Source organism: Onychomys torridus, chromosome 11 (assembly GCF_903995425.1).
Source record: "Onychomys torridus chromosome 11, mOncTor1.1, whole genome shotgun sequence".
Classification (NCBI taxonomy): Eukaryota; Metazoa; Chordata; class Mammalia; order Rodentia; family Cricetidae; genus Onychomys; species Onychomys torridus.
Window position 1 is genome coordinate 87,848,489 of NC_050453.1, and position 9,785 is coordinate 87,858,273.

Here is a 9,785-nt window from a genome sequence, read left to right on the forward strand (position 1 = left end):
ATTGGCATGACTCCACTGTGATGCTTAAGCCTGAGTGTCAACCTGCTTAAATTTAGACTCTACATGGAAACATACCTCTGGGTATTACTGTGAGGGATTTTCTGAATGAGGTTAGTTGTGCTGGGAAGATCCACTCTAAAGGTGGGAAGCATCAATCTATGGGGTGGGGTCCCACACTGGATGAAAAGGAGAAGTGGGCTGAGCACCAGCGTTCATCTCTCTGCTTCCTGACCAAGGACCAGTGTGAGGAAGTACCTTCTTCTAACTTCCCTGCTGTGGTGGGCTTTCCCTCAAATTGTGAACCAAACTAAATGTCTCAGCTTTTTTGTTTGTTTTGTTGTTATTGAGACAGGGTTTCTTTGTGTAGCAGCTCTGGCTTTCCTGGAACTCACTCTGTAGACCAGAGATCTGCCTGCTTCTGCCTATCATCTTAACAGTAATGAATAGACCTGCTAATAGCATTCTTAGACATATACCTGAAGATACTAAGTCAACATACAGCAGAAACTCTCACACATACCCTCACTTTTCCACTATTCTCAACAGCCAAGACATGAAACCAGCATAGGTGCCCATCAGTGAAGGAACGGTTAATAGGACACATACACACAATGGAATATTATTCAACACTAAAGAAAACGAAATTATGTTATTTTCAGGAAAACAGAGCTGGAAATCACATTCAGTGAATAAGCTAATTCATAAAGACATGTGTTGTGTGTTTTCTCTGAGATGCAGAATCTAGACTGAAAAAAAAAGACATGAAAATAGAAGGGGCCAGGCATGGTGGCTCACACCTCTAACCCCAGCTCGTGGGAGGCAAAGGCAGGTGGATCTCCGTGAGTTCAAGGACAGTCAGGGCTCTGTAAGGCGACACTGTCTCTGAAAAAATATATATAAAAAAAGAGCAACTAGAAGGAACTGATTTAAGGGGGGGGGAAATGGACAGCAAAAGGGGTGTCAGAAGACAGTAAAGAGTCACAAATATGACTGACCACATGTGTTACACACGTGCATGAAACGTGCTGTCAATGTTCACTTAGGAAGATGCTCTAAGTGGCTACTCCCAAAGACAATAATCTGGCATGTGCTGATAATTTACACCTATTGCATTCTGTAATGTGGGTGTCTGGCTGTTTCTTCTGGCTGTTCTTGCCACAAGTGGTAGTACACACCCCTACACCCAGCACTTGGGAGGCTGCAGCAGGAGGATTGTGAGTTCAAGGTCAGTGTGTGGGTTGTATAATAAAACCCTATCTCAAAAATAAAAAAAAACATAAAAAACATTTCTAAATTAATTTCGCCTTTTTGTTTCTAGTTTTCTTGCAAAGATGAAAAAATACAATATCCATGTTAGCTCTACTATGAGCAGCAGATGTTTTCAAACCTTCAATGATGGTGGTTAATAATGTCATCAGATATTTCAGAAAGAAACACAACTCTGCCCAATAATGGCTCTTTGTCTTCACACAATCTATGGAATCAGTATAAACAAGTGCATTCTGTCAAGGATGAAATATCTGACATTATTGCTAGCTCTGTTGTTGATTCAGTTTCCACATACTGTTAAAAATAAAGCATTTCACAGAAGTAATTTAAATATGATTTTTGGAGGAATGTTAAACTGTGGGAGAAATCACACACTCTTAATACTGTTCGGAACCCAAATGGTCTTGGCAGGGATGTCTTGATGATGATTTCCACATGGCTAATGAAAGTAAAAATAGACAACAGGAGAGATGTCAGACACAGCAGCTGTGGAAGCACAAGAGAAACTAGAGTGAAAAGACACAGCAGAGTGGAAGAAAATGTTTGCAAAGTGTGCCCAAGGCCATTCTTTCCTTTCTGCTGGGTACCGGTTCCTTGTTGTCGGAATAAATGGGCAAGTTCACGGAACCCAGGAAAGTGGTGGATGCTACTCCAGACGCAAAACCGTCATCATGAAGAACATTGATGATGGCACCTCAGACCGCCCTTACAGCCATGCCCTAGTGGCTGGAATTGACCACTATCCCTGGAAAGTGACAGCTGCCATGGGCAAGAAGAAAATCATCAAGAGGTCAAAGATCAAGTCCTTTGTGAAAGTTTATAACTACAATCACCTCCTGCCCACAAGGTTCTCTGTGGACATCCCCTTGGACAAAACAGCTGTCAACAAGGATGTCTTTAGAGACTGAGCCCTGAAATGCAAGGCCAGGCGGGAGGCCAAGGTCAAGTTTGAGGAACGATACAAGACAGGGAAGAACAAATGGTTTTTCCAGAAGCTTCGCTTTTAGGTATATTTTTGTTCCCGTCATTAAAAAACAAAACAAAACAAAACAAAAATGTATGCCTAAAGTACCATAAATGTCCAAAGTCTGTACAGATGTCTATGGGGCCTGAGGTGGCTCAGTGGGTAAAGGCACTGGATGCTGATCAATACAAGACCGATGAGCTGAGCTGGATTCCTGAATCTCCTGTGAAGAACTGCCTCCACAGAGTTGACCTCTGACCTCCACATATAGTCCATGACATATGTGCCCCCATCTCTCTGTCTGTCTGTCTGTCTGTCTCTTTCTCACATACACACAGTAAATAAATAATAACTCCTATGATTCAATACAATAAATAATCAAATAAGTAACTGAATTATACAGTGGGCAAAATATACAATACAACATGCACACATATTACAAAAAATGTGATAAATTCCATTTTGAGGAGAGCTCCTGAAAACTGTTCTCTTGCCACCATGTGCGCCATGGGACTCATGTGGTCCCCAACCCAGAAACTAAGTCAACAAGTAAAAATTTGACCAAACCATCCAATAAACATTTCTCCAAAGGAGACAGCAATGGACAACAGACATGTGCAATACACTCCCACATGGACGGGCCTTGAGGACATGCTGAGTGAACTAAGCCAGACTCAGAAAGGCTGCATGATTCCATTAAAGTGGGATATCTAAGTCAGTCGGACTCAGAAGATAAAATGGCATTTACTTCAGACTGGGAGAAGGTAAAAAATGAGGCAATGCTACTCAGAGTTTAGAGTCCCAGAATACAAAAATGTTAGATATTTACTGTACAATAGTACGTGTTTAGTTAGCAATACTAAATGCAATACTTAAAACTGGTTGTGAGACTTTAGTTTACATTATGTGGTTGTTGGGGTGGGGTGGGGTGGGGATGTCATGTAGCTCAGGGTGGTCTTGAACTTACAGTGCAGCCAAGGCTGGCATTTAACACACAATCCTTCTGCCTCTGCTTTTTTAATGCTTGTTAGTTTAGTTTTTTAACCAGAATTTTATAAGTCAACTGGGGTAGAATATCTTCACGTCTGTTCAGTGGCATACATATAATTTGTACCCAATCAAGCTAATAGTCCTTAAATAGAAATGTTAGTTGATATAATCTGTAAATATGTGTATGTGTATACAGATCAAACTGCAGAAATGCAGTATTTTGCACACATAAATCTATGATGAGCTGATAGTGGATGGAAGTATATTTGCCTGAAACTTCTTTATCATGCCTTGACATAGATCCATCTAAGCTGTTCCCATAGACGATGTCTTCCTCCTCACTACAGAGGAGAAAATATCCTCTGTGCAGGAAAGGGCCTCCATAGGCTCTGGTGTTGTCCCATCTTGATTCTCAAGGACTTCACTTCTGCATGTCTCTTCTTGTCTTGCTCTCATTCTCACTCACTGTCTTTCCTCTCACCCTTGCTTTCCTCCTCTCTGGGTCTCATTGCAGGCTGTCCTTGAACTCAACATACAACCAAGGATCACCTTGAATTTCCATGTTCTTGGAGTACCTGTGTGTTATCACACCTGGCTTATATGGTAATGGAGATTAAAACCAGGGCTTCATGCACACCAGTTAAGCACTCTACTATAGGCAGAGTTTTCTTTCTGCCCATCAGTTTTCAAATAACCTACATGGAGACTTAATTATAAATGATCAGCCAATAGCTCAGGCTTGTTACTAGCTAACTCTTACGTTTTAAATTAACCTCTATTTCTTATTTACTCTATACTATGTGGCAGTACCATCTTTCAACATGGCACATTCATCTTGTTTCCTCTACATCTGCTTGTGACTCCCCAGACTCCACCCTATCTTTTCCAGCATTCTCTCTGCCCCCCAAATCCTATCTAGCTATTGTACTATCAGCTTTTTATTAACAATGAGAGCAACACATTTTCACAGTATACAAAAGAATTATTTCACAGCATTCTACTAACTGAACTACATTCCCACTTCAAACTTCTTTCTTTTATCAACATAAAATGTGTCCCAGCACTTTCCATCCCTTAAACATTCCCTTTGTGATAAATTCTCACCCAATGATCAGTCTACCATTCTCAATATTCTCAACAAAACTTCCCTGAAGAGTTATTCAGAATGGGTACTTCTACTTATCATCCTTACTCTTTTGCTCTCTTTTTTTTTCCTACCAACTCATGATAGGATCCTGATCTGCACTCAATCTGCCCTTTTAGTGACCTCTGTTTTTAAATACAGTGGTCATTCTTGTATTTGATATATTATTTATAATACTATTTAGGACAAATTTGTACTGGAAATTATTTTCATTGCTTCTTTGGGATTTGAGTCTCACTGACATCTTTATTTTAACTGGGAACCATGAATTAGCAGATATCTGTCTTTTTTTTCATTACCCCAGAGAGAGATGATGAATGGTGGTGAGTGGGTGACACATAACAAGCATCCTGACAAATAGTTCAAGACACAGTATCACATGCATGAAAGGATTTGTATGAAGCTGAATCTGAAACAGGCCTAGTTACCTACATTGAGGTCTGGTGGTTCTCAAGCTGGAGCTTGTGTCAGAGGCTGCCTGTTGTTAAAGCATGCTATCTTTGAGCCTAGCTGCAGAGGTCAGCAGATTCAAGAAGCCTGAAGTGGGCTTGTGAATCTAGAACATTCACCTATATTTCTAGCACAATTCTATATTCACCTTTATTTCTGGCGCATTCACCTATAGGACTGAGATTGCCATCAGTGGCCACACCTTGACAACTTACTAAGCTAGCCCACTCCAGAGAGAAGTCAGGGCTCTCTGATATGCCTATGACACACACAGTTCACACAGCTTCCACTGAGTTCCAACTTAAAGAGACAGAAAAAGATACTATGGTGAGTGTTTTATTCTAGCAGCAAACAGAACATGGCCATTCCTTACCCTGTGCAAAGGACCACCTGCCTTTTGGGACAGGATTGGGAGGTTCTCTCTTTTCCACTGGCCTAGACACTGATGGGTGCTTTGTAGGTGATTATAGCCAAGTTACAATGTCCTAGTTTCTCAGGTTTTAGTCTTAAGACCCCCTCTCAGCCCAACTATCATTGTCCTAACACAAGCCTTCCACCTCCCTTCCATCTCTCACTGCTCTTGGCACTACCTGAGTTCGGGTCCTTGCTGCTTCCCCAGCTCCTGTCCTCTGTGCAGCTCCTCATTCAGTGTCAGCTATGGGGAGTTTACTGCGTTAGTTGTGCTAAGCAGAGTAGGGAATAAATAAACCTCTTTGCACTTCTTTAGCATTTGAGGTGTGGGGGAGGGAGGGACACCAGTAGCCATCAGATGTCTTCCTCAGTTCTCTCTGTCTTATATTTTTGAGACAGAGTTTCACACTGAACCTGGAGCTCAGTGATTTGGCTAGACTGTCTAGTCAGCATGTCCCTGGGATCTTTCTGTTTCTGTACTATCAAGACTTGGGCTACCAACATGTGCCACTTTGCCTGGCTTTTCTACTAGGGAACCAAACTCAGGTCTTTGTGTGACAAGATCTTGACCCACCAAGCCACCTCCCTAGCCATCTTTGTCCTTTAAAGCATTGATATGATTACCTCTCATCCATGAATCAACCATGCCTTGGAGGTGCCCTGGGTTCTCCTGTGGAGCTGGAGTTTTCATGAGCTTCTGTAGCACCCAGAAAGGTTCTCTGTATTGCTGGTGGAGTCTCATTTCAACTTCAATGTTTGGCTCCCTGTATCACACAGTCTTACAGTCTTGCTGTCTATCTCTGCTCTCCACTGCCCGTGATTGTCCCCTTTAACACAAAAATACACTGGAGGTATCCACACTTTCTATTATTTGAGAGTATTGGGTCTGTTTTTTCCCTTCTAACTGTAGATCAAACCTAGGCCTTGCACATGCTAGGCAAGTATTCCATCATTGAACTGTATCCCCAGACCTTGGCATCTCACTTTATAGTTCAAGTGGGCCTATAATTTGTTTAATATGCCAGGTTGACTTTAAACTCATGACACTCCTGCCCCTGCCTCTCAAGTACTATAATTAAAGGCACACATCACCAGTCCCAGCTCCATTCTGATTCTATTTATTATCATTATTATTAACACGTATATGTATGTATCTGAGTGTATGTCTATACCTGAGAGCAATGCCTGCAGATGCCAGAAGAATGCTGGATCCCCTAGGGCTGGAGTTACAGAAGGCTGTGCACTAGTGTAGATCTGGGAACTGAGCTCTGGCCCTCTGGAAGAACAAACAGTATGTGTTCTTAACTGCAAAGCCCTCTCTCCAGGCCCATGGATCTGCTTCATGATCATGGGTGGCCCTGGGCTTAACATGAAATTTCCCACATGCTATACTTCCTCTAGGATTGATTTGTAGCTGGAGGAGTAAAGAGGCACAACAGTACAGTTTCCCATTACTTACCAAAGACGAGTTCTAAGAGACACACCATGTCCTTGTGCAAACACTCTTGTGAGTACTTACATAAACACAAACGGTAGGGCATTAGCAACCTGCGCTGTGCTAGGAGCCCAATGTGTAAGACTGCTGCCTATGTAACACACTGTGTTACTTTAAATAATAAATATATTATTTTATATATTATATATAAAAGTTTAAAAAACCTTTAAAATTAAGTAACAGCCTAAAAGAATGAAAAAAGGCAGATCACAGTAATCATAAACCACTAATGTGGCCGTCCAGTGTCACTACCAAGTGTCTGCTGCCCGTGATCGAATGGGCTGTGCTCCTCTGTGGCTGGCAGCACAGCTGGTTAGTTTGCACCAGTAGCACCAAAATGCTCAAGTCATGCTTCCTGCTGGGATGTCACCAGGCAACAGGGTGTCTAACATCACAACCTTACAGGACCACCATTCTCTATGCAGTGTGTGTTGACTGAACTTTTTCATGTGGTGTAGGGTTGTACTGTGATTGATCCTAAGGTAGTACAAATCATTGGCATATGTGATGAGAGAAAGGAACACACGGCACACCTTGATTAAAGCCATCGGCGCCTGATGGTTCTTTCCACATTAAGCAACCACTTCCTCTTCTACTCACTCTAGTGCTAAGATTTGTGGAGCCAGAGTAACCAATGGCACATCACTGTCACTCATGTCATAAAAGTGACTACAGCCACAAACACCCCAGACTGACGGTCTGTCACCCCCTTGTTTGGACTGTCCTTGGTAGTGCCAGTGTTGCATTTTATTTTCACTTACTATAGTATCTCAATTTAGGACATTGCTCAGTAGGTAGAGGGCTAACTTAATGTCACAAATCCCTAGGTTTGATCCCCAGTACCAAATAAACAGTGGTGCTCAACTGTAGTCTCAGCACTCAGGAGTCAGAGGCAGGAGGATCAGAAGTTCAAGGTCATCCTTAGCTACCTGTTGAGTTAGTTCAGAACCAGCCAGAGCTACATGAGATGGTGTATCAGAAAGGAAAAGAAAGGAAGAAACAGAGACCGCTTTAAAGAACATTGGAGGGTGTTTTTGGAAGAACACTTCCCCAGTCCTCAACTCTAGTGTTTGGATGACTTTGTCCTGATTTTCTGTTTCCTTCCAGGTCTGTTCTCTGGACAGCAGAGGATTTTAATTTCATACAATGCATTTTGAGCACATTCACCCCCAACTCCTCCCCTTAACTCCTTCCAGACACACATCCCAACTCCATGTCCTTTAAAAAGAATAATAACCCACCCATTCCAGTTTGTGTTGTTCATATGTATCTGGGTTTGTGACCATACATTGGAGTGAGGTCAACCAAGCAGGAGCCACACCCTAAAGGATTGATTCTCCCTCCTCCAGGAGCTGTGGACTGCCCAAAGCTCAGCAGTTAAGCGTTGGACAGCTTGAACCTCTCACCACTCCTCACTGACTGGTGTGATCTCGTGCAGGTCTTACACAGGCAACCACAGCTGCTGGGAGTTCATGACAACAGTCAACTCACAACTGGTCCAAGGGCAGAGAATAGGCTCAACCACAAGAGGGACATCTATGTCCCCAAACTCAAGGATCATCTTGGAAGAGGAGGTGTGAAGATTGTAAGAGTCAGAGGCTGGGGAAGACCAGAGCAAAACAGCAGCTTCTGGGTGTGGCAATCTCACACAGACTTAAACATGGAGCATGTATAATTTTGTCTTCTCTTGTTTGTATTTTATCACCAACATTTGCCTATGTTGTTTTGAACTCACAATGTTCAGTTGCAACATACTTGATAATATGCTGTAATTTGCATAGTTCTATTGATTCTAATTTATGTGTCTCTTTTAGTCACATCTAGCCTCTACAAATTAGTTCTTATGATCAGATTTCAGGAGTGAGTGGGATTACTGTGTGAGGTGAAAACCTCGTCGTTAGTTGTGACCCAGTCCTAGCAAACTTCAGTCTCATGGGAGCTGCACTTTGCACGCAATTTGCATACAAGTTTGTTTTTCAAGGTGCCCCACAGCAGCAAGGGAATGATCCCTTCAAGCAATGTACTCTGATAGGATTTTGTGAAGGTTGTAATCGTATATCAACCTGACCAATGTTCCATTATGTCCACTTTTGATCTACTAAGCTACAGGCACAATATGGAAGTCTATGTCACCAATTCCTAAGCAACTTCAAAATTTTTAATTTTTCTAACTTTTCCTTGTAGGTGGACTTTTCTGGGGACATATAATTGTATGTAATTGACCCACCTCCAAACACTGGAAACAGAGAGGGAATGGACATGTCTACAGCCACAGCCTGGGGAGCTCCCAAGATTTGGCAAGAAGTCAGGGGCAGTCGGGGAGGCTCCAGGCGTGATCTCACCTTCATCTCTGTCATTGCCTTTTATTTGTTATTTATTTTTGTTGATTAAGCACTTTCTTCAAAATTCACATTCAAGGGGTTGGTTGGATGGCTCAGCCAACAAAGTTGCTGCCAAGTTTAATCCCCTGACTCAGTTTCCTACTCACACAGTGGAAGGAGAGGAGCAACTCCAGTAAGGTGTTCCCTGACCTCCCAAAGCATGCCATGCTATCCTTCAGAGAAAACAAGTAAATGTAATTTTTCACAATTCTAAAGTAAGCTTTAAAATATTTTAAAGTTTTAAGTCACATTCATCTGAAAAAGCACGTGGGTATTTGGTTGATAAGGAAGAAGCTAAATTGTAGAACTCTCTGAAGTGGGAAGGGGCAAATTTTGGACTCCTCTCTACCTGTGCCTCACTCTCCACCTCCTCGGACACTGTGTGTCGGGAGGAGCAGCTTATGCAGCCGACATCTTTGAAAAGGCATTGGTTCTTATCCCTCTTGCTACTGCGTGGATATGTGTGCGGTAAAATCAGCAATGAGCCTGGAGACTTGTAGAATCCAGGAATAGCACTAGAGCTCAAGGCATAAATACATATTGATAGGCTGTCGTCACTAATGTTTCCTGCACAGCAAGAAAAAAAGAAATGTTGTTGCTAAAAATAAGAAATTGGGAAAAATTGCTGATGCCGGTCAACTTGGGAAGAGAGCTAAAGAAGATTGGCTGACTGGTCATGAG

General features: G+C 42.3%; 1 pseudogene; it reads left to right on the top strand.

Annotated features, from left to right (window-relative positions):
* Positions 1–1,878: 1,878 nt before the first annotated feature.
* On the top strand, positions 1,879–2,297 carry LOC118593463 (annotated as a pseudogene).
* Positions 2,298–9,785: the final 7,488 nt, after the last annotated feature.